The following is a 23,600-nucleotide window of genomic DNA, read 5'->3' as shown; positions in this document are numbered from 1 at the left end:
CTGTACAACCTGAGCTCAGATTCATTCTCACTTTTTACGTTATCTGTCTGGGTAATCAAAAACTTGTATGGTAAGGCACATATACAAGCAGGGTGAATATTAATGGCAAAGATGGTCTTAATTGTAACATTTTTTAAAATCTGGAGTTCGTGACTTTGCAAATACAGTAACTATTCAGCAAGCTATATTACAATAATTTTGAACTGTTTTTTTTTTTGTGTGTGTGTGGTTTTTTTGTTGTTTTTTTTTGTTTGGTTTTTTTTTTTTTTTTTAAGAAATCTCCTCTCCCTGCCTGATTTTCTTTTCCTTCTTACATTTTGTCTCATCAAACAGCCTCAGTGTGACTTTCTTGTGCACTACAGAAACATTAGCTCCTCCACACTGGCTTAACTGAAGCTAACAAAATTATTAATAGAAATAATATTTTACTAAAAATTAAATCATGTTTTCCTTTTATAAGATTGGAAAATAGAGGCTTTTGAGAATGCTCAGTGGTCAGATGATGTCACACTGGTTATTTGATTGCAGAAACTGAAATTATGTGAGGTGATCTCTCCACAATTTTGATTGGACAAAAGGATCTATTTCTACTTCTATTATCCTGTAATAATGGTCTGTTCTTCTGATTTTAGAGCTACTTATCAGATTTCATAGAACCATGTGCAGGTCAAAAAATTTCACATCAAGTTTTAGAAAATATGAATCATTCACAAAAAGTCAGACAGGGAAGTGACCATTTTCCACCAAGTAATTTAACAGTAAGTATTCCCCTGGCTTCTTTTAAATATTAATTCTAAGGAAAAGAGAGTATTATGGTCACTATTATCAATTCAGTTTATATTTTTTATTTCACTCAGAGTTTATGGGAACTTAATAATTTTATTTAACCTAGCAATAATTTTTTAATGATTAGTATCCTTAAGATATTTTATTATAGCATTTTATTCTACATCCTAATATCTCAGTTACAATTAGTATAAATTTAATTCACATCATTCTTATCAGCATTTGAATACATAATTTGCTTATAGCCTAAAAAGGAGAAATAAGAAATACCTGGGTTATTATATCTGTGTCTTCTGATATACACTGAGCAATGCTGTTTTCTGCTAAATACCATGTCTCCCATGTGTTATTATTAAAACAGCTTGTTTGAGAAGATGGCATTTGATAGATTTCAGTTGTATTTCCTCAAAAAAATGTAGTCTCTAGGAATTAGTATCTCTAGCAATGAATGTCCAAAACAAAGGCACAGGAACACAGAAGTGATATGATTGCACAATTTTATAAGCATATTTTTCAGGAAGGCATTTCAGTGGACTGTTATCTTTCAATTGAAAGTACTTGCAGTCAAGACAATTGTGTTTTGTTTTTAATGTCAGCCAAGAAGATTGACAACAAAACAGAAGCAAAGCTGGTTGCCCTTAGAACCAACATAATTCACCACAGTTAATAATTTTTTCTCCTACAATATCTTCAAACTGGTCTATCTTCAGTAACTTCAGTGTTCTTATTTCTTAATTAGAAAAAAGCTTAGGGTCTCTAGCTTTTATGACCACAGTAGAGAGCTCATAAACTAATCAGAGGGATTAATATTTTCATAATTTTCAAATGTGGCTTATTATTTTAAACAAAAGCCAAACTCTAATTGGACAACACAAAAGAAGTTCCTCTTCTTTAAGGCTTGAAATGTGTGGTGTTTTTTATGAGTAGAAGAGGAACAGATACCAAGTTGTGGTAATTCCAGTTAAGTAGAAATATAATGATCAAATTAAGATAGGTCAGAAACTTCCAACTCTGCCATAAAAGGGAAAGAAACCTTTTATAGAGGTGATTATTCCTTTCTGTGACTAAGATTATCCTTTCCTAAGAAAAGTAAAAGTAAGCAACCATAGAGAGAGTAGGTTTGGAAAAGTTAATGCAGTGTGGGGGGGGTTCTGTCTATGTGCCATGTTTTAGGGAGAATTTAGGTCAGAGTTAGTGATTTTGTCACTTGGCATATCCAGTATTTATCACTCCTACAAAAAAGGGAAGATCTAAGTGACACAGAATTCTGCCCCCTGGTGCAGAGTGTTTTTCTGTGCTGAGGTATGGAGTAGGTAATGGATTTTTTCACAGCCCTGGGGGGAAATTAGCTCACAGATTAGCTGTCTGGCCTGTGTAATTATATCAAAAACAGCACACCTGGGGGCAGGGGGGGTGGGGGGGGAGGAATAAAGTAAGAAATAAAAAAATAAAAAAAAAAAGAAGAAATAAAAAAAGCTATTTTGTCATTTAGGTAATGAAAAAAGTGGTTCCTGCTAGGAAAAAAATAGTTCCTGCTAAAAATATACACACATCTGTATGTATACATACATATGTCTGTATATATGCACGTGTACTTTGATTAATACCTTCTGAGTGTGAAAGATTAGTTATCTTGCATTGTAATTGTTTCCCTCAACAGGTGATAGCAATTGTTTCATGAAGTCATTGAAAAATTGCTAGTTTCAAGAAATGGATAAAGTGTGACAATTGAATTTCTGAAACATTTGTCTCACAGTTACACAACACATTCTTAGCAGGATCGGGAACTTGTTAGATAAGAAGAAAAGCTCATGATACTGACTGTGCTGTGAATGAATTTGTTTGCATGAATCGGATCCACAAAATGACACTTAGTGTATTCTTGAATGCAAAAGAAAAACAGTAATCATTTTCTGAAAGCTGTGATCTGATAGGTAGACTGCTTATTATAAATAATTTTAATAAATTCATGTAAAAAAAAATACTTTATTGATAGAAACCCCTCAAACTTAGCTGAAGTTGACTTTTCAGTAGATAATGAAACTACTAACAGACCTGGTAGAAATAATTTGGTATGTGATTAAACTCATATAGCAAATAAGCCAAACAGAAGTCACAAATGTTACACATCTTTAAGGATACGTAGTTGATATACGTGAAAGGCTCCAATAGCCACATTGGGAGCTTATGGGCACTGCAGTGGTTCTGTAGTACAGGCGTGAATTTACTGTGGAGCATGAAAAGAACATTAGTGAAGAGAAAAAAACAGCAAAGATTTGGGGAGGTGCATTTGTAGGAAGAGAAAGAGGTTGTTTGCCTGGTGCAATTTGGGAAGCTAATTTGGTCTGTCAGTAGTGAGCTAAAGATCAATGAAACCAAGGTAGTGCAGAGGAGACAAAAAAGACAAAGAAAAGAATATATAGATGTTTAGGAATAGGAAGAATCCTATTGAAAAAGTTATGTCCTTGATAATGAAAGAAGAGAATTAGAACCTGATTTTCTTTCTGGAGGAAGAAAGGGGATAAAATTGAAAATATAAAGAATACTATATAAAAAAGAGATCTGGGAGAGCTCTGTATATTAACCACAAAATACATAAGTGAATTCAATACTTTACAGAGAACATAATTTCATGATTCAGGATCATCACAAACATAAAAAAGACATTTTGATTATTTAATTTTTTCTGCATTTGCCTTCTTTTGAATTCGATTTCATGCTTGATTAGTGTTTGAGAATGCCTATGTGTAGATAGTAAAATATCTTAATAGCCTCTAGTGCCACAAGTGAAAGCATGTAGGATTGGTTAGAGATTAAGGTAAAATCCAACAAAAGTAGGCCAGAATTGTGCTTTTAACTTTACAACCAAAAAATATTCACATTTCTCAAAAGGCAATATGGATATGCAGAAATGGGTATTCCTGTATGAAAGTATCTTGAAATTCTGGTTGATTTACAGTTGACCATAGCTGGGAAGAGAGCAAAAAGCAAATTGTAGAGTTTCCTATAAAACATCTGCTACAAAAGTGGAAGTCAGATATGTTATCTGTATTCTCAGAACTACTTTGCATGTTCTATAGCTTAGCAAGAAAAGCAATAATTTCCACAGACTGTTTTTGCATCTGCAGTTTTTGTGGGAAAACTGTACTGCTCTGACAGAATTCCAATGTGTTTTGTTGTAGTCTGTGTCAGTCATGTGCTAGTCATTAAAGTCAGAGCCTGTCCATTGTAAACTCATTATTATTGTATAGGCCAAGGTTAAAGAGAAAATGTCTGGTTTGTGATTCCACTCGCTCTTCTAGCTCTATATCAATTCTTGTAACCAGAAAAAAAAGTGCTTGAGAACTGACAGTTCTTTGCAATTTCCAAAACCTCAGTTCAACACCCATTAGCATCACTTTGAAGACTCTCTTGGCCAAAATATTAAATTTGCACCTGGCAGCTCTCACAGAAGTTTAAAGAAAAGAAAGAAGTGTAGCTACAAAATAGTACATGAACAATTCTAACTTTCAGCACAGAAAATTCCATTTCTCTGTCTCTGTAGAAGGTCTTCGAGATTCAGAAATTCCATTTACAAAGAGGATCATATATTCTTTATATTAATTATTATTTTAGACTGTGGAGAAAACAAAACCAAACCAGAAAAAAAGAAAGGTGGCATGCCCATGAAAAAGCACAGGGCTTTATCTCTTGCTTGAGGAAACCTATTTTTCATGTGCCATCAACGTTGCCTCTTTCACTTGACTTGCTCTGTATTTTTCACAGAGCTCTAACAACTACTTTAATGTCGGTGTTCATTTAAGGCCAGTATAAAACCATCTGTCTCTTCCCATAGATTTTTAAATCCCTAAATGACCTCCAGATAATTTTTATAAGTTCTTTCTTTTTTCTGTAGTGTCTTTGGAATCACCAACCTGGTGCCTTTAAATATTTCCCTCCTCTTATTACTGAGGCTTTCCAATTATATGGCGACTGGAAATATGGTGTCCTATGCATTAGATTTAATTACTATTGTAGGAACTCATTCTCAGCAGGAACTCTGTGAGTCAAAAACTACTATTTGTAAGAAGCCAGTTCCCTTTTTAAGCTGTTAGCATGTAGATAACATAGCTCTTGATCTTGTTCTGCTATTCCTTTATCAGATGTTTAGAAAGGTTGAGTTTGTTCATTTGTTGTCTGGTTTTTGTTTTTGTTTGGTTGGTTGGTTGTTTTTTTTTGTTTTGTTTTGTTTTGTTTTGTTTTGGTTTTTTTTTTTTTAACATCAAACTACTCCCAGTTTTGCATTCAATTTGCAAATCATATTTTGGTAGGTGGAAAAAATGATCTATTTGTGAAGCTGCTTTTGGCTGTGGCAGGAAGTCGTTAATGGGCAGTTTCAGTAAGTGCTGGCATCCCATAAATAACAACTATTTCCATGAGCATCAAAACAAATGAAGCTTATGGATTTTTCTTGTGGTTGGATTCTCGGCTGCTTAATAACCTGCTGCCTCTCACTGAGACTTTTTCCTTGACTGGAGCATTCATAATGTCCCTCTGATGTGGTTTCTCTGGTGTCTAATAAAGGCTTAGTTAATGCTGCAATATTTCCTCAGTGAAGAGACTAATACTGTTTCTCTTCTCTACACAAATATCCAGTTTCACAAAATGTATATAACAACTTGCTATCTTTGAGACAACTGCCTCTTTGTCAGACTTGGCTGAGACTGGCCAACGGTGTCAGAAGTTACTGGATTAGGAATCAGCAGAAAGCGCTACACATGGACGATATTTACTTAAGGAACCAGGCTCAGTGTTTTGTTTTTTTTTTTTTTTTTGCATCCAGAAACTGAGGACACAGTCTTCATATCTATTTGTGCATGTCTACCAGTTTTTGCTAGTGAGGAATAAGTTAGCAGCCTCTGGGTTTGACTATATGATTGTAAGAGGAGTGTTGGTAACCTTCTTTGAACTACCCATGGCCATTTCCCATAGAACAAACTCTCTAATTATCCTTCAGTGTCATAAATTCCCTTAAATTTTATGTTGCAGGCATCTTGCAGTACTGGCTGCCTGGCAGAGCAGTGCCCTCAGATTGCTTGTGCAGGCGAACTAGGTTAGGTGCAAGTTTTTCTACAGCAATTACTTTTCTGGTGACTACTTGCACCCCTTCTCTGTTGGAAAGAATTCTCAATGAAGACCAATACCTCAGAGAATATCTCTATATGTTGTGTCATTTTCTAATTCTAGTATGCTAATTCTATTATCATGTATTGGCATTTGTTTTTGTTTAGCTTTGGCCCCGTAATCATGTTGCTACCCCAATTTTTATCTGAGTCTTTTCAGATGGTCTTTCTTAGATCAAAGCCAACCTCTATGCAAACTTTCCTACTCTACATCAAGAACAATCTGCAGCACTTTGTGGTGAAACACCTCATGCCAAACAAAACAAATATGGCAGCGTGTGGCAAACATCTTACAAAACAGGTATTTAAGTGTATGCTAATATGCACTCTGTTTTGCTAACAGAACCTGACAGAACCCTGCAGATACAAAAAAATATTTGGCATAATTTCATCTAGAATTTCTTCCTGTGTAAACAATAGAAAGTATTCCCTTTTATATATTTACTTATTCTTGCTACGTGAAGCATTTCTTCAGTGAAGTGTTTCATCTCTTCTTTAAATGTGAAGAGTTATCCCCTCTATTTGTCCCATCGTTCCCTGAGGAAAAAGCGTTTCAAACATTAGTTTTGCATATGCTTTACCATGGCCTTTTGCTGGGGTCACAAACTGATGCAGCATGGCCCTTGCAGCTCTGCTCTGCGAAGAGCTTCCTTTTGCCTTGGAAGATATCCTTAAACTCTTCCTCAGTCATTCTGCTCTCCTGGACTCCAGCTGAGATCAGCCTCTTGATGGGAGCCAGAACTTGCTCTAATTTTAAAGTCAGTAAAGGGTACTTTAAATATAATACTATTGCAAACTACATGCCTCATGGAGACAGAGGTAGGTGCTTAAAGTAGTTTCTTTAACTGCTGATAGTCTTTCCTTCAGTGCTCCATTACTTTTGGGGGCACTGTGCTGTCTTGTACATCTTTTTCCATTAAAAACAGAAAAAGAAGTATCCTGTTCACTGTTACATCTCCATCTTCTACTGTAAGTATGGCTTTTGCTATGGTGGTGATTTTTTACTAAACCAAAGGTGCTGTTGTCATTTCGTTTTGCTGTATGCACACCAGCATGCTCTGCTAGTACTTGCAAATTCTCGCAAAGTGATACAGTTCACTGAAGTTCATCTACCTTATGTTATGACTAACAAGCCAAGCTTAGCTTGTGTTACTTACCACAGCATGTGCTGCTTTTTTGCAGGCTTACTTTGACGACCACATTCCTTCCTGCCTCAAGCTTCTTTTATTAGAACTGCATCTTCTGAGCATTTTTTATTCTCTACAACTGTTGTTCTGGACAAAATAATTTCTTGTTAACAAAGCCTGGTTATTTTGTCATGGACTAATTTTATCTTGCCTGTTGCACTTGTGGTCTCATGCATGCTCTCTCTCAGACTTTCATCCCGTGTCCCCATTATAATTTGGTCTTTTATTAGGTCCTGAAATGCTTTCCCAAATTATCAGTTTGCCTCTTCTCCTTTTGATTGCAGCCTCCTTTTTTCTAAAGTCTTTCTGTACTCTTTGGCTGATATTTACATACCTTACGTTAGATGACTAAGTTAGAAAGCTCGTGTCCTACAGCTTCCTATACAGTCATTGAAGGGAGAGGGGAATTCCTTATGAGGGCAACTGCAGCATTTAAACTGGGGTCTGAATTACTCTTTAAGGAGCCTCCCACTCCCAGCCCTTACCTTCCTCTCTCTTCCTGTTAATTATCTACGAAGACTATCCCTCTAATTTAGCTACCTAGTTTATAAGCCTTAATTTAGGCAGTCTGAGTACTCCTAAATGCTAAACAACGTATTTTTCATGTGTTTTATTTCTAGATGCTATAATATGACATTTCTATACAGTTTTATAGTTGGCTTTTTCTGCCTGGGCTAACTGGATGCTATCGAAGTGCAATACTGTTACCCAAAATAAAGCTACCTTCTGATCAATCATCTTGGCTTTTGCTGGCGTCCACTGATTTAACCTTCCCCAGTTGTCCTCCGCACTGTACCTCCCCTTCAGAGCTTCTAACTGCTCTATCCCTTTACAGAGGTTATTTTCTTCTTTTGTACCACTAGTCTTTATATCACATCCCATAATTCAAAAATGTTTCAAAGCCAAATATCTGACAGAGCCCTGCTTCATTCAGCATCTGACTCTGACTGATCAGCACTGTCTGCCATAGGTTTCTGAATAATCTCAGTGTCCACTTGTAGCTGGCTTGTGTCCCAGCTTCTTAAAAAATACAGTTATTCAGAAGCAGTGCTTCTCCAAAACATTAGTATTATAAATCCAAATATATTCTTCAGAGCAAATCTATAGAAAGGTCCAGAACATAGAATTCATAGCCTTTGAAGCCTGTTCCAACCCCGGCATGCCAGTTTCTGATGGCATTAGTCCACATTAAGCCATAACTAATAACCATAATCAAAGAGAAACAGTATCATAGGGTGAACTCTGCAAAGCAGATTCCTAAAGCACTTTAGCCAGATGGCTGTGCTAATCCATGAAGACTAATTTACAAAACAAGAAAAAAAATGTTCCAATGTTAAGAAACAAATTGTAAATAGGGGTACTAAAACAGGGTATAATTTTATTGAAGTTATGTGGAGTTCCATTAAATTGTTTTCTGTACTCTAAAGGATGTATAAATAACACCTATTTACTCTGGCATTATATGTGCAATTGCAACTTTTGAAGATCTGCATAATTCATACTCATGGCAAACAATTATTGAACAGGGAATGAGGGATTTTGAGTGTGGAGTTCTGTGCTTACATCTTGCAGACATTTTATTGAAGAAAATAAGATTTTATTTTAAACATTTTTAGTTAGCATTTCAATTAAACTTCTAGGAATTTTCTAATTTGAATAATTTGCTAGGAATCTGACATGCTGTACGACATCCAGGTTTAAAAGTACCTGATACTATTGCTATTCGTTATTTAAAGTACTGCAATATTTAGGCATCTTCAGCATGGATCAGAGTCCTAATGCTTTTAGGCACTTCAACAGATGAGAGATACTGGTTCCACTATTCATATTTGTACAATAGGTATGACTGAATACTCTAAAACAAGAACTGCTTTCATTGTGTATTGAAATGGGCCAGCATCAGTCTAAGAACAGAAGGTATTTTAAATGGATATCGCTGACTTGTCAAATCATCCATTTAGAACAGAAACTTGTTCTTGAATCATGGATACCTACAGAAATGTACAACACAGTATCAGAGTCCCATATTTGGGTCTTTGATAAAGTTTTGGGTAAAGCTTATCGCTGTTTCTACTCCTGGAGAGTGCAGAGTGCTTTACTGGTGGTATTTTGAAACAGATTCTGAGCTGTTCATCTACACCGATATAATGTGGGTTGTTGCTGTTTGTTATCCAGCAGATGCATCAGTACTTGCTATCATGACCCTAAATAATATTACTAAGATCTATGTCTGGAGGTGGATACACCTCAATGGGAAAAGACAGAGTTCTGATAATGAGAAAGTCGATCTGAAGGACAAATAAATATCTTATCCTCAGTGGTGTTTATGGGCCAAAGTGGCTTTCGTCCCTTCACCAGAATTAAGTAAAACAGAATTAAGTAAAGCTTCATTATGTTATTTGAAAGAATACAAACAGCCTAGGAAATAATATGTTAGAGGAAAACATATCATACCAAATCTGTCATGCTGCAAATCCATGCCCCCATGTCCAACCAGCAGTGAGGACAGACTGTGCTGATCAGGTGCAGGGCATCACCAGACAAGCCTCCTGGCCAGACCCAGCCTCCCATAGGGCATCCTTCGGAAGTCTTCATGCTGTTAGCTGGAGGATTTTGTACACTGACCATAACAAATATAATTACCGATGATCCCTACACAGGCCTTACAGAGGATCATTCTTATATCCTCTTCCCTCCGAATAGCCATGAAAAGTTGAACTGGAGTGTGCAATGCATTATAGTTCATGCAAAAAATCTCTGTGGAATGAATAAAGTGATACAGATCCCAACCCCCCCCCCAAAAAAAAATTTTTTTTAAAAGCTTGATGGGGGCAAGAAAAAATTCTGCTTGAAGAAAGAAATGGCTGGACTACATTTGTCGATTATGCAGCAAACTGAAGGGAACACAGAGTGAGCAGTATATAAGTAACCTGAATTATCTCAAGGGATGATAGTTCGTATAATATCTTGCCAAGATTTTAGACTTACGACAGTTACTCATCTTGTCTGAAACACGACAGCAGGATTGAAAGCTGTGTTTGAGTTTCAAAAAGGTTTTACATCACTTGAAAGGACTGTTCACAAACAACAATTTCAACTGTCTCCAGGCATTTCTCTTGCTTATATAACGTACATAAAACTAAGAAAATTAAATAAGACTTCTTAATAAGACATTCATCTGAATAAATCTGTAGTTGTCTTGAACTAAAAGTGTTTATGAGGTCCTGAATATAATACGTCATCTTCACAAACTATAAGACAGAGAATTTGACAAGCAATTAGGAATCTCAAGATAGAAAGCCCTATCAAAGTCCAAGGTTTTCTTATTATTAATCATTGCGTAACTCCCCACTACTGTAAATCAACATCAGACCATTGCAATCAATGGAGTAATTGAAGCAAAATTGATTTTTCACAAGCTGCAAAGCTGACCCAAAACATTTCAGTTTTATTCAAGTTTCTCTAAAGAAATATAGTTGTATTTTTCCTCTTCTCTTTTTTGTAAGTCAAAGAAAGCAAATAGCAAAGCTAGCATTATTTGTTTGGAATTGAGCACTTGAGAGGATTAAGACTTTATATTAAGATTTTTTTCAGCCTCTCCTGTATATAATGTTCCTATTCCTGTTTCTGAAGCAGATTGTATTTTCAGTTACAGCAATGTAGTTATGGAGCATTGCTAATGAAATACAGTGCTATTACTGAGATAAACATCTGACTGATAGTGTTTTACATGCACTCCAGTGATAAATTTACACTGTAGCAATTTTTCATATGGGGAGATTTTGCCAGAACGCATTACAAAGATATTTGTGTAGTCATATAATCACAGAATGGTTTGGGTTGGAAGGGACCTTACAGATCACCCAGTCCCATGCCCCCTGCCCCGGGCAGGGCCCCCTTCCCCCAGCCCAGGGGGCTCCCAGCCCCGTCCAACCTGGCCCTGAACCCTTCCAGGGAGGGGGCAGCCACAGCTGCTCTGGGCACCCTGGGCCAGCGCCTCACCCCCCGCACAGGGAAGAATTTCTTCCTCATGTCTAATCTAAATCTGCCCTCTTTCAGTTTAAAACTGCTATCCCTCATCCTACCTGGTAAAGAGTTCCTCCCCAGCTTTTCTGTAGCCCCCTGTCAGTACTGGGAAATTGCTAAATGTGCATTTGTTCATCAGAGTGAAAAACAGATGCTGTGGATTAATGAGAGCAAGGGAAGTTCCTACATACACCAAATAAAATACTATGCTTGTTGAAAGTCAACTTTTGTGTGTTGATTGTTTGTTCACTGCTAAGTTTACAGGGTATGTCAGATATTTTACCCCAGTGTTTTGGATTACCTGAATTTAAGGTACTTATTTTGAGCTATCACATTTCCAAAAACTAAAAAGATGGAGCAGGGGAGAGGGGAAGACATCCCTGTAGCAGCACTAGAAGGGCTGGCTGGGGAACAATGCTGTTCATGTCTGTGCTTCCATACCTGTGCCTGCTTTACAAGGTGGTAAGGACATAGACTGCCCTTAAGTAACCCCAGTGACTTTTGATCTACAGTATGCTGTGCTCCCCACTCCTCCCACCACATCCCTTTCCCCTGGAGTGCTCCTTCTCCCAAACCACAAGCCCTCGCTCTTTCCCCACAAGTCTGCACACCCCAATCTGTTATTGCAAGCCTCCTCCTTTCCTGCCTTTTCTCACAAACACAAGCTACAGTCCCTCATTCCTCACACCATGCTACCAACCCACCTCCTTTCTGCTAAGATCAAGCTCCTCCAACCTTGGAGTTCCCCAATTATTGCATGCCTTACACCTCCTCCTCAGGTCCAGCTTCCCCAGGAGGCTCCAGTACCTGTCACGCCAGCGTAGTCTCTCCCCAGCTCTTCCCAGTCAGCTGCTGTTTCTGCTGTCTTTCTCCTTGCTATCCATGCTCCCATGGCTACCAGCACATACTGAGTCCCCTCCTGATTTTGGTGCCTCGCCTACAAAATCTTGCTTGTAGCAGATGAAAAAATCCAGGTATAGGTTGCATTTACCAAAAATCCACTCTCAAGAAAAAAAAAAAAAAAAAAAAAAAAGGAAGATGTGTTCAGAAGAAAAGCCTACAAATGTATCACAGCCCTACTAATTTATCAAAATTAGCATTGTGTTGATACATTATTTGTCTGAACTCGGTGTTAAATAAATGCAGATTCTGTTATGCAACTTATCACATTGTGGAGGATAAAGTGTACCATGAATTTATCACATCTGGCATGGAATACCCTCAAGCAATAGGTCAAAATGAAAGCACTTTTTTTGATTCTCACTCATAGTCAGACCAAATCACCCCATGGAAGATATCCAGTTTTGAAAGAATGGTTCTGATTTTGAAGCCTGTAAAGCCGTCACTTACGAATCTGTGTAGGGTACTTCGCCAGATCTATATTTACCCAAGCCTTGTCAAACTCTCTTCAAACAGATGTTGTAAACAACTCTTGTCTCCAGTCATATCATTTTATTGCTAAAGTAAATGAACCAAGGAGGAGACAAAGAATGCAGAGCAGAATAGAAAAGGTCAGTGTTACTATCTCTACAGTGACAATAAAACATGCTAACGCGGGGGAAACAAAACAGAGGTGGGAAGGGGGGAAGTGGAAGGAAGGGTATCACAGTACTGTCTTGCAGCAGCACGTGATTCATAAAGCAGCGATGCATGAAAAGGAGAAAGGGTGATTAACCTGAGAGATTAACACCACTTAGTACTGCAGCACCTTTCATTTCAGGGATCTGAAAGGATCCATCTACGCTGCAACCTTGGTGCTGCCTTTGGTACTGCGCTTGCGTTCTCTGCGAGGCTGAAAAAAAGGACCTCAGGTCTGATCAGCTGCCAGGGAAATACAGCCAGAAAGTATCATCCACCAACCCTCAGTATCTTTTTGAAAGAGGAACTGCATTTTCACCCAATTTCACTGGAAAAGAATGTAGGCACAGATAGATTAGCTGCCTTTCCTGAATGCAAAATATAAATCAGTGGCTAAGCTTTCATTAAAACCCATATACTTTCTCAGCTGTGTGCCCTCGCTACTCAGAAACGACCTGTAAAAATCTGTATTGCCCCAGAGTTCCCCTGAAATAGCCAAAGAGCAGCAGCAGCAGTTGCTGTTGCAGCAGCAGCCGGTTAGGTCTCTCCATTCCACCCGCTGTCACACATTTCTCATAACTAGGTGCCTAACTGGGAACGTTGTACATTTTAAAATCACATTTCTAAATGAATAACTGCAATTTGTAAAATTGTATTTCTGTGTTGGACTATCACGCTATATAACTCAAACATAATATCTGCTGACGCTTGTTCATTTCATATATACAAGAGTATCAAACCTAGGAAGTAGAGAGCTACAGGAGTAATTGGTAGCATCGACTTTCAAGTAGATTGGTTGAGTTTAACACATCGCGAAAGAATTTCATTTTGTGGGTCAGCAAGCTGGGAAGCCTAACAAGTGCAGATTCTATTATTCCCATGCCTGGCTCTCGGAAAGACTGCAAGGAGCTGAGGAAGAGGTACATGATACAGAGCTTGCCACGCTGCTGCTGAGGAGGATACCAGAAAGCTTACTCTGCAGTTCCGAGCACTCAGGTGCTGTCTGCCTCTCCTCAGAAGATCCAAGTTCTGCAGCGCTAGTCAAAGAGGTGGGAGGGCTCTGGATAACCCAGCCGGCCCCGGCTATTCACTGCTGCTCCTGATCTAGAAATAATGGCTTTAACTCATCTCTCATTTGCATGCACGTCTGAGGCACAGAAAGGAGGATTTCACTCAGGGTGATTTCCACAGAACTGAGCAAATCTAGTGATGGGAGGGGAGTATTACTTCACTAGGTGTGCTGGACACTGAGAAGCAATAACTGTGATATCACATTGCAATGTGTATGTGACACGCTTAGTAGGTGTAAGTTTGTCACCATCTACCTTCGAAGATCAATCACCTTTTGGTGAAGGATGTCCCTGGTTTATCCTGAATTAAGGACACTATAAAAGTAAATTCAGCAAGACTGGAAACTCAGGAATGCTTTTTCTAATTAAGAATGCAAGAAGTAATTAGTTAGGCAAATTGCAGTTGGAATTTGGCCAGTAAAATCAAATTTTGTTTTTATGAGAAGCAGCACAGGATCCATAAGAGCACAAGACTAATCTAAAAAAAGAAGAGGAGATGGAGTAACTGCTCTTCTTTTCTTGTTGTTAGTAAGGTTCTTTCATTTTCCTGATTTTTGCTTATTAATTATATTCTCTATTCATAAACATTCTACGATACAGTTGCCTGGAAGTCTGATCCTACAATTGTTACTGCAAATTAACAGAAATATGATTTGAAGGGCTATACATTCAGCATAAAATATCAGAAGAAATCCCTTGATCAGGAAATTAATCATATTTTAGTGAACTGAGTACAGGTCTCATAATAAACACATATATCCTAATATAAATGTGGAAACTCCAAATATGAAATTAGGGACTTGTTTAATTTTCCTATCTGAATCAGACACTTTTTGTTTCTCTCATGATTATAAAAGCCAGAGAGAATAAAGGTGTCACTTTTGAAACAATTGTAAAACTGCGTTATGTTGAACATTTTTTTATTTGTTTGCAAAGCAAATTTTTGTTGCATCGAGTTTAGGTGAATTTCTAAACAAATGAAGACCAAAGCATTTTGGCATAACAAGCAATATTTCCTGAACCTGACAGGGCCACAGTTTGTTAGAGAAAACCCCTATGATAACAAAGGACTGCACAGGTGGATAAAGGTTTGTTGTTAATATGAAAGGTATGAAAGCTGAACAGAGAAAACTGACAAGATAAGATGATTTTAAGTGTACATATAAACATATATATGTGTGCATGTTACTGACAATGAAAGGAAAATATTCCTTCAGATGGGTTTACAAAGAGAAGAGCTAGAAGAAGCAATTTTCATTTTTCTTTTGTAATCTAGATAGTGTAAAATTATTCTGTCTTCACAACCTCGAGGCAAAGAAGACAGTCTGCTTCTCTAGCTATAAAAAACAATCTGTCAGATTTTTTTCAAGGAAGCCACAACTGATTTCCCGTAATATAAAAAGCAGGAGGATTAGAGCTTTGTGGTGATAATGAAATCTGCTCAAAACTTGAACAGTGAAACCCAGAGCTCCAGTGAGGTCCTGCTTGAGGCATTGATCCTGCAAAAAATGCAGTTTAGATTCTGTAGGTTCAGGGCTTGAACTGCCAAACAATTAGACCTCCTTATTAATCTAGATTTAAACTTTTGCAAAAACTCTGACTGAATAGAGATAAAGGTCAACAAAATTAAAACAACCTGCAACATACGAACCCAATACCTACAGCATCTACACAATCCTTGTCCTCCTCTTAGAAAAGTGGTTGCAAGACACATGGAAAAATATTTTTCCAAAAATACAGGTCTAAACAAACTGTTGTGTAATGTGTTAAATTTACTCGTCTGCCATATTACATGCTACTATGTCCAACTGGCATTCTTTTTGTATACTATCTATTTGCTGTAACAGTTAATTTCTAGCTCTAGGGTCATGCTTAATTATTTCTCTTTTGTGGATTTGAATACGATCATAGTTTCCCTAAAGTTTTCAAGAACCCCAATATTAAGTTACTGGACCACCCTCTAAGAAAATAAATGTTCTCTGGGTCTAAAGCCCACTCTAGTGGCTATGAAAAGACTCTGATGAACTATTAAACACTAAGCTCAAACACCTAGGCCAGAGTCAAAGGAACCGAGGTGAGGATTCAGCTTTTCTGCTCAAAATCTTTTTGCAAAGGCCGGATCATAGTCTTATTTGGAGCTGAACAAGCTCAGTTTGTGCAAGTAGGGTGCAGGGCAATCTTCCAGTACTGCTCACGCTTGGTCATTTGCCAAAACAGAACAGAATGTGTTTCCAAATTAGTGAGTACTTAAGATCAGGAATTTTATGGCTGTATTTGTTTCTTTAGTAGTTAACATGTTGTGGAAGGTGTGCAAACAATCAGTCCCAAACCTCCTGAATACAGGCACTTCTCTGTGCCAAGTTATTCCAAGTCCATGATAGTATTTATTTTACCGGTTTACAGAGATTGCAGTTGTGTTAGGTGCCGGCTAGCACGGAGAGATAGCACAGCTTTAGTGCAGATAAAAAAGATTCATAGCTTTCCCTGGTAGTTACAGAGAGATTTTAAAGGAAGAAAAGGAACAGCAGCCTACAACTGCTTGAAGGGCAGTTCACAAAGATGATGGAGCCAAACTCTTCTTGGTAGTTACAGACAAGGTATTAAGAGGCAATCGCCACGTAGGTTTGGGTTGGTCATTAAGGAAAATACAGAGTCATGACTGCACCTCTGTCCTTGGAGGTTTTAAGGACTTGGCCAGGCAAGGCCACAGCTGGCAATAGTTCTGCTTCAAGGGGACTCCCAGAGATGCCTTCAACTGGCATTTCTGCCTGTAGGCTTACTTACATGATCTTGTGCTTTTGGAAATCCAGGATTTTAACTTTCAATCCTTCAACAGGATTTTAGCCATCACACTTTCGCAACATCAAGCAGGTATTTTGTTACTGACTGAAAAGATGGGACATTCACATAACCTCCAAAGAGATAACATTCAGCATTTTTAACTGAATTGTATTTGGATTTTGTGCACGCATACACAAACCTCAAACTTCAGGATAGGTGAAATCTAAGGGACAGAACCCAGTTATATAGAACAGTCTGGCATTTCACTCTTAATATGAAAAGTGTGTTTTCCAGATAGATGCATTACACAGATGCTACTCATTGCATTTAGGCAGTTACAACACTGCATCTATCTTCCTTGTGCAAGTGAGAGCAGAGTTTGGTGCTGGAGCAATACATTTGTTTTACTGCATGTAAATGGCACTCGGCTTTTGATTATCTTAATGGAAGTTTCAAAATCTGCTTTGCTAGTACCTATATTATATTTAGAGATAGATACACTTCCATCAAAGAGAAGTTTCCACCCCCTCATCAGGAAGCATGTGATAATTCTCAAAGCCCAAACATGCAACCTGTCTTCAGCTTGAAAGCATGTCTTTGAAAACAAGCATCCATTTTCAGTTACTTGAGAAGCTTTGGTTTGGGGAAGGGAGGAAGACTGGAGCTGACTTATTTTGCTTGCAGTCAAGTGGAATAGGTCTCACCCTGTGTTACTGTAATAGAAACACAGGGAAGGAAAAAGCTGGAGGCCAGAGCCGAGTTTACGACAGGCTGCTCACCTCTGATCACAACAGACTCCGTAGCAATACCAAAAAGCAAGCATTCATACCAGACTAAGCAAAATACTACACCTATTTACAAAGAATAACATATCAAGAGCAATTTTTGTTAGAAAATTCCTTATTAGTCATGGTGGTTTAAAGGCTTCCTGCACAACTTAAGAAGAAAAAAAAGGAAGAGAAGGTGTTACAGCAGAACTAGGAATTCACCTAACATGCTACTTAATGTTCCACTGGAACTTAAAAATGTACTCAGCCATTTCATAAGATGATGACTTGTGAAGCATTAGTTCTGGTTTCTTGCCTAGCAAAGGAGATGTTATTTATAAAAAAGTAAAAGATTGAGAAAGCATCTTGGCAAGATGTCCTGTCACATACTTCAAATCAGATTCCTCATTTATAATTTATAATATCATAAGGCCATTCAGTGTGTAATTTCCTTTCTTCCCTTTTCTATCACCAAAATGTGAGAACAAAGACAGAAATAGAGTCAGAAACTTTTGCCTCTAGAAATTCCCTCCCCAAGAAACTAGAAATCATATTTTGAATTTATCCAGTAAAGTAGAACAAGTTTATTAGGAAGGTAGATCATAGAAGCATTTTGTAGCTTCAGTTTTTATACATATGCATTTCTACATGTTAGACATTTTATGAACTATGTGTCTACTTGAAGCACATGGCATGGTACCCACCAGAGCCACGTTCTGGGGCACCAGTGAGTCGTCCCAGCTCTGCAGCCTTGTGGTGGCTCCATGAAGTGCTGCCTAGTCTCATGCACTGCAAAGGAGACATGACTGCTTTCTTTCTGCAGATGAACTAGAAGGAGCTCAAGCTCCCTTAAGCACGTCTGCCATGTTCATCCAAATAACCTGAGGCATACCAGCAGACAGATTAGGCTGCGTTTTCATGGCATCTTTAAGCCAGTCTAGGTGCAGACGGCAGATGAAATGTGTGATCTCACCCTTCCCTGGCTCCCTGAGAGATGGTGCTGCTCCCAGCTTTCCACTGGCGCTTGCACTAATGTGTGAGGGAGAGCAAAAAGTGATCTGGCTGGAAACTATTGTTTTTTGACGTGTTTTCAGACAGAGCAGTCCCCTGACCTCACTTGCATGAGGGTGCATGAATGCGAGTGGCCACATAAGGAGGCATGGGGAAAGCACGGCATGAAGCAGAGGGGTGGGTGGCAACCACCTCTTTCAGCAGCAGATATCACTTAAATTACCTCAAAATAATCATGCAACTTACTCTTCCGTGGTACCTCCTCTGAGGTTCGGAGTACCAGCAAAGCAGTGTCCTTCCTGGCTAGGCACTGTTGCAAAGACCAACAAATTCCTTCACCTTCCTTCAGGGTTTTAATCTGTGGCATACAAAGCTCTTGCCTCAACCTCTCAACTCTGAGTGCTTCTATTGTCTTTTATACATACGGTATGGGCCAGCTAGAGACAACATTTTCAGATACAGCTGCTAGAAAGTAGGTTAGACATCTAGTAGAAGAAAACATCTTTGTTTCATTTTATGATAAACTTCCCAGATTTCCACTTGGACTTTGGTTCCCTTATAGCATGATGGCAATGGTAAAGGCCACACATGTGGTATAGATACTGGATTGTGCTATAGAGGAGCTGGGAACCTGTCTCCCTAAAAAAGTCTCGTCTGACTGAAACACTGAGGGACAGCAATACATTGCAACAGCCCAAGAGGCAAAGGAGAGATGGAAGGCTAATGCTATAACTCTGTAACTTTCTTACTGCAGGCCTTGAAATACTGCTTGGTTGTAAAATTTCACTATTCATGTCCCTGATAAAATGTGGGCAAGTCTCTATCAAGCAGCCAAGGGCTTTATAGGGATGGAAGTCTAAAGCTGCATTAGGAAAATTGTATTAATGTACTGATGAGAACTTACAGTTTGCATACAACAGAATTCTAGAATATGCATTTCTGCAGAATATAAAGGACAAAATTCAGAAAAGGGCATAATATCCTACTTTATTGCCTGTGGGACAAACACTGCCTGCAGATTTGTGTGGCATTTGCATGTACAGTTTAGAAGGTAATTTGTACACATACATATATAAATAGAAACATAAATTGATTTTGTAAAATCAGTACTCCAGTTTGTACTGGTACAATTCACAATAAAAGACTGAAAAGTGCTTATAGCGGTCCTGTTCTGGTAGGTCTTTAACATTTTGGAATGGTTAAATAACACTTTTTTGCTCTTTATAAATGTCATGTAGCACTGTGGGGGAAAAGAGAGTGGATTTGAAGTCCACCTTACAAGCAGTGGGCTTATAATTTTATCATCATTATTCTTACTGGAAGGCTGTTGAAAAATTTCATTGTTCTTGGTATTAGGATTGTTCTTTTAATTTTCAGTCCAAATCAATACACTTTATAAAAACAAAACAAAACAAAAAACAAAACAACAAACAAACAAAACAAAATCCGAAGTTAGTTATTCAGCTGAATTCTCCTCTGTTGCAAATTAAACTAATTTAATTTTGCCATTTCCCTGAGCAGAAATGACAAACAATTATACAGCAAGAGTTTTACTGATCCCTTCTTTATAAAGTTTATAGTCCTTTTTGTGTTAGAAGACATACATCTCACTTGAATTTTCTTGCTTCTAGACCAAAGACAGCCAGTTGTTTCAACCTCTATTCATAGGTCCTATTTTCTGAACCTCTTCTTTCTGCTGTTCTCTCTTACAGCCTCCTCAGAGCACAGTGACCTAAGTCAGCACCCACCGTCTGCAGAGGCCTCTACAGGAGCAGTGGAACACAGTAATTATCTCCCATGGGGTTTATATGGCATTTTTTGTTAATACACCCCAGAATACCATTTCCCATTTTTGGCATCACATTGCTGGCTCGTATTTCACCTATAATTCTCTACAACAACACCTTGTTTTCTGTCATGCTGTTTCTCTGCCAGATACTCCCCAATAAGTATTTCTACACTCCATTTTCTTTCCTTTAGCATAGCACTTCATACTCACCTTTCCTGCAGTATATATACTGGAGGTGACATCCATATGTGTATCATCAGTCAGCCTGACTCCTTTATTACAGAAGAAACACGTGGTAGCTCTTCTAGGAAACACTGCTTGCAGGTGTGTTGATGATTAGTTACATCTGCTAAGGGGAAAAGAGACAGGTAGGGTGGAAAAACATTGATCAACAATTATACAATTAAACTGTAGTGTGGATTCATCAGGCCCTCAAAGCTCTGTTATGCTTGTAGATCATTACCTGGAAGTGAACGTACAGGTCTCCTGGAGAACACTGCAGAAAGAAGGCAAACTGCACAGCAGATTTATGGCAAGAACAAATGTATGCATTTGTGCTGCACCCCGTGAAACCGATGGATTGCAGCGGAACAGCAGGGCTTGTAGGACTCATTTGCTAGTGAAAAATGTGCAGAGCTGGTTTAAACATTTCAAAGTACTAAAGGGAACAAGAATTCAAGCTCAGGCATGACAGTTACCATATGCCAGGGGTTTATTGTATATTCTTCCTGATAAATACAGGGTGGGGGTAGGGAGAACATCTCATTTAGGCATAGATTGCACTTATTTGCATTTATGGAAGTGTGCAAAGAACCACTCCCTGTCCTTTGAGCTCAGGTCACCCACGGAGCAACCCCGATACTCCAGAAACCATTTGTTTTCTCTGTCTGTCCTACTTCTCACCCAGAGAGGCTGCAAAACTCAAATAATCGGTGTTGTTGCCCTTCTGTTTTCACCACCCTGCAGAACGGGGCAAGGGGAATATGCTGTAGGTGGTCCAGTTCACAAATTCCCAAGTGCACTTCATGAAAAACATGAAATCCCATCCCTGCCTGATATCAGAGCTCCTTTTTATCAGGAGGTGGCACTGCATAGAAGATTGTACTAATTGTGACAATACAGCCTTTGCCAGCAATTCTTTTAGAGGTGACAGCATGGAAGAATGGCAGGGCATTTGCCCAAGGAAACCTGAGGTACTCCTTTCTGTAGCCACAGCAGTTTTGTATCTGCATAGCTTGATGCATATCATCATCCTACCTGACAATTTTTGCCCACTGTAAGGTATATGTGCATATTATATGTTCTTAGTTTACTTGTACAAATGGTGTTCAGTGGGAAAGGTCTCTTACTTCTCTGCAAAACCTACATTTACACAATTGGTCAGCATGGTCTGCAAATTTCAGTTAGAAGGAATACAAATACCTAGGATAGCAAAATAAGGACTATTAGAGTAACAGCCCTCATGCATTACTACTATGGGTTTGAGAAATGAAGAGTAAGTTGTTTGGTAATGTAAAATGGAAACAGAAAACCATAATGAAAATTCTGTGTCTCAACTACAGTCACTCTATCAGTGCATCTATCAAAAATTATTCACCACAAACAACAAAACAAGCGGAATTGTCCCTGCTTATGCATAGCTATTATGTTACAAGGTTCGTGCTCCTGATACACTGGAACATATACTGGGTTTTCAGATTCTTCAGTGACACTGATAACTATGTATATGTGTGTATGCACACATGTGCATACGTATAGACGTATATACATAAGTATGTAAGTATACAGAAAAACACAGACACTTCATTGCACTTGTAATTTTTTTGCACTTGCAAAGTGCAGGTAAAAACAGCAGTTTAAAATGTCATACCAACCATATATATTTTTCACTTAAAAATCCCTGTGAAGTTGCTTTACTCAAAACTGTTTTCATCATAATTTTTCTGTGAACTTCTCTTCACTTTCTTCTGATTCTTGAAGTTATTATTCAGGTAGAAATACAAAGCATTACGCACGAAATACAAAGCATGGATCTCACTGAGAGCTTGCCTGAACTCTGGGCCAGTGAAATCACATCCCTTGAATATTCATGTCCTTGGGGGCTGCGTGTGCCTCAGAACTGAATAGCTTCCACAAGTACTTGATTTGCTTCTCTCTTTACAGCCCATGACAGGTTGAAGACACTTGGTCATTGAAACTTCCTTCCAGCTCCCTGCGCCTTGTCAGAGGACCGTTGATTAAGACCTTTGAGGAATGATTTATCCTCAAAACTTCACTCTTCATGATACTGACTCTCAACCCATTCCCCAAGGCTTGGAAAGAAACATATTCCAGGCCAGAGACTCCCAGATAAATTTAGGATTTGTGTCCAGTGACAAAAATTCATATTCTCATTGTGATTTCTGCTGCTAAGAGCAAGTGCTAGTGAAGCTGAGAGGAATTTGGCTTGTTGATTTTCTCTATGAAGTTAATTTAAAGATAGTAGTTCCAAATATAGCAGTTTATGAAACTGAGCATCACCAGACTGTTGCTGTCTCTAAAGAAAGCAGTAAGCAAAATACTTGCCGACATCCATTAGACTGTCATGGTGGCGTTCTAATTGTGGTGTTTAATGGTTTTAATGGTAACAGACTGCTGTAGTGGCAGTCTAAGGTGGTCCCAGGGCTGCTTTGGTGAATGCATGGCATCAGTGCACACCGCATCCAGGTATAAGAGTGAGTGTGGGTATGGTGGTTAATCAATATGCCTTGTTCCTGTCAAAGTCAGCCAGGATCTCTCTTAAACCAGGTAATCTTTAAAGGGGAAAATGCATGTTGATTGTGACTGAATGTAAATATTCCAACATTAAAATATTGGAAACAAAGTTACAGAGGACAAATAAAAAACAATGAAGTCTTTTTGTAAAATATGTTGCTAAAATACATTCCTGTATGTCATTATGGATCTCTGAGACTTACGATACTGAAAGAACAATGCAAAAACTTCTACCCTGAATGTTATCTTTAAGTAGGAACTTTCTTCAGTTCACCTGGGTGGTCTTACTCTGTATCTCCAACAAATGCTGCTAGGAATCTTTGTGCAGTCTCCATCCATTTGTTCAGCACTGAATAGTCTGCTTTCCCAGGTTTTTCTATATTCCTTAACGATCACCTTTATTCTTGACTAATTGTTTGCTCATCCTACAAGTGCCAGATTATATGAAGTTTTTTTCATGTGTGCCTCCAACCAATAGATGCCGAGCTCAAACTACATCTGCTGAAGTACTCTTTGGATTGCCTTGTCAAACATTATTTAAGTTAGGCTGGATAAAATGATTCTGGGTAGCACTCGCTTTCAACATGTATCATATTTCACAATGAAAATTCCTTTTGTAGAGGGCCAGTATGCAGATGATATTGAATCAATTGCAGCAGCTATTAAGTCTGATGACTTTCTTCAGCTTT

The sequence above is a fragment of the Tyto alba genome, unplaced genomic scaffold, assembly GCF_018691265.1.
Source record: "Tyto alba isolate M040663 unplaced genomic scaffold, T.alba_DEE_v4.0 Super-Scaffold_48, whole genome shotgun sequence".
Classification (NCBI taxonomy): Eukaryota; Metazoa; Chordata; class Aves; order Strigiformes; family Tytonidae; genus Tyto; species Tyto alba.
This window is presented reverse-complemented; position numbering follows the sequence as displayed.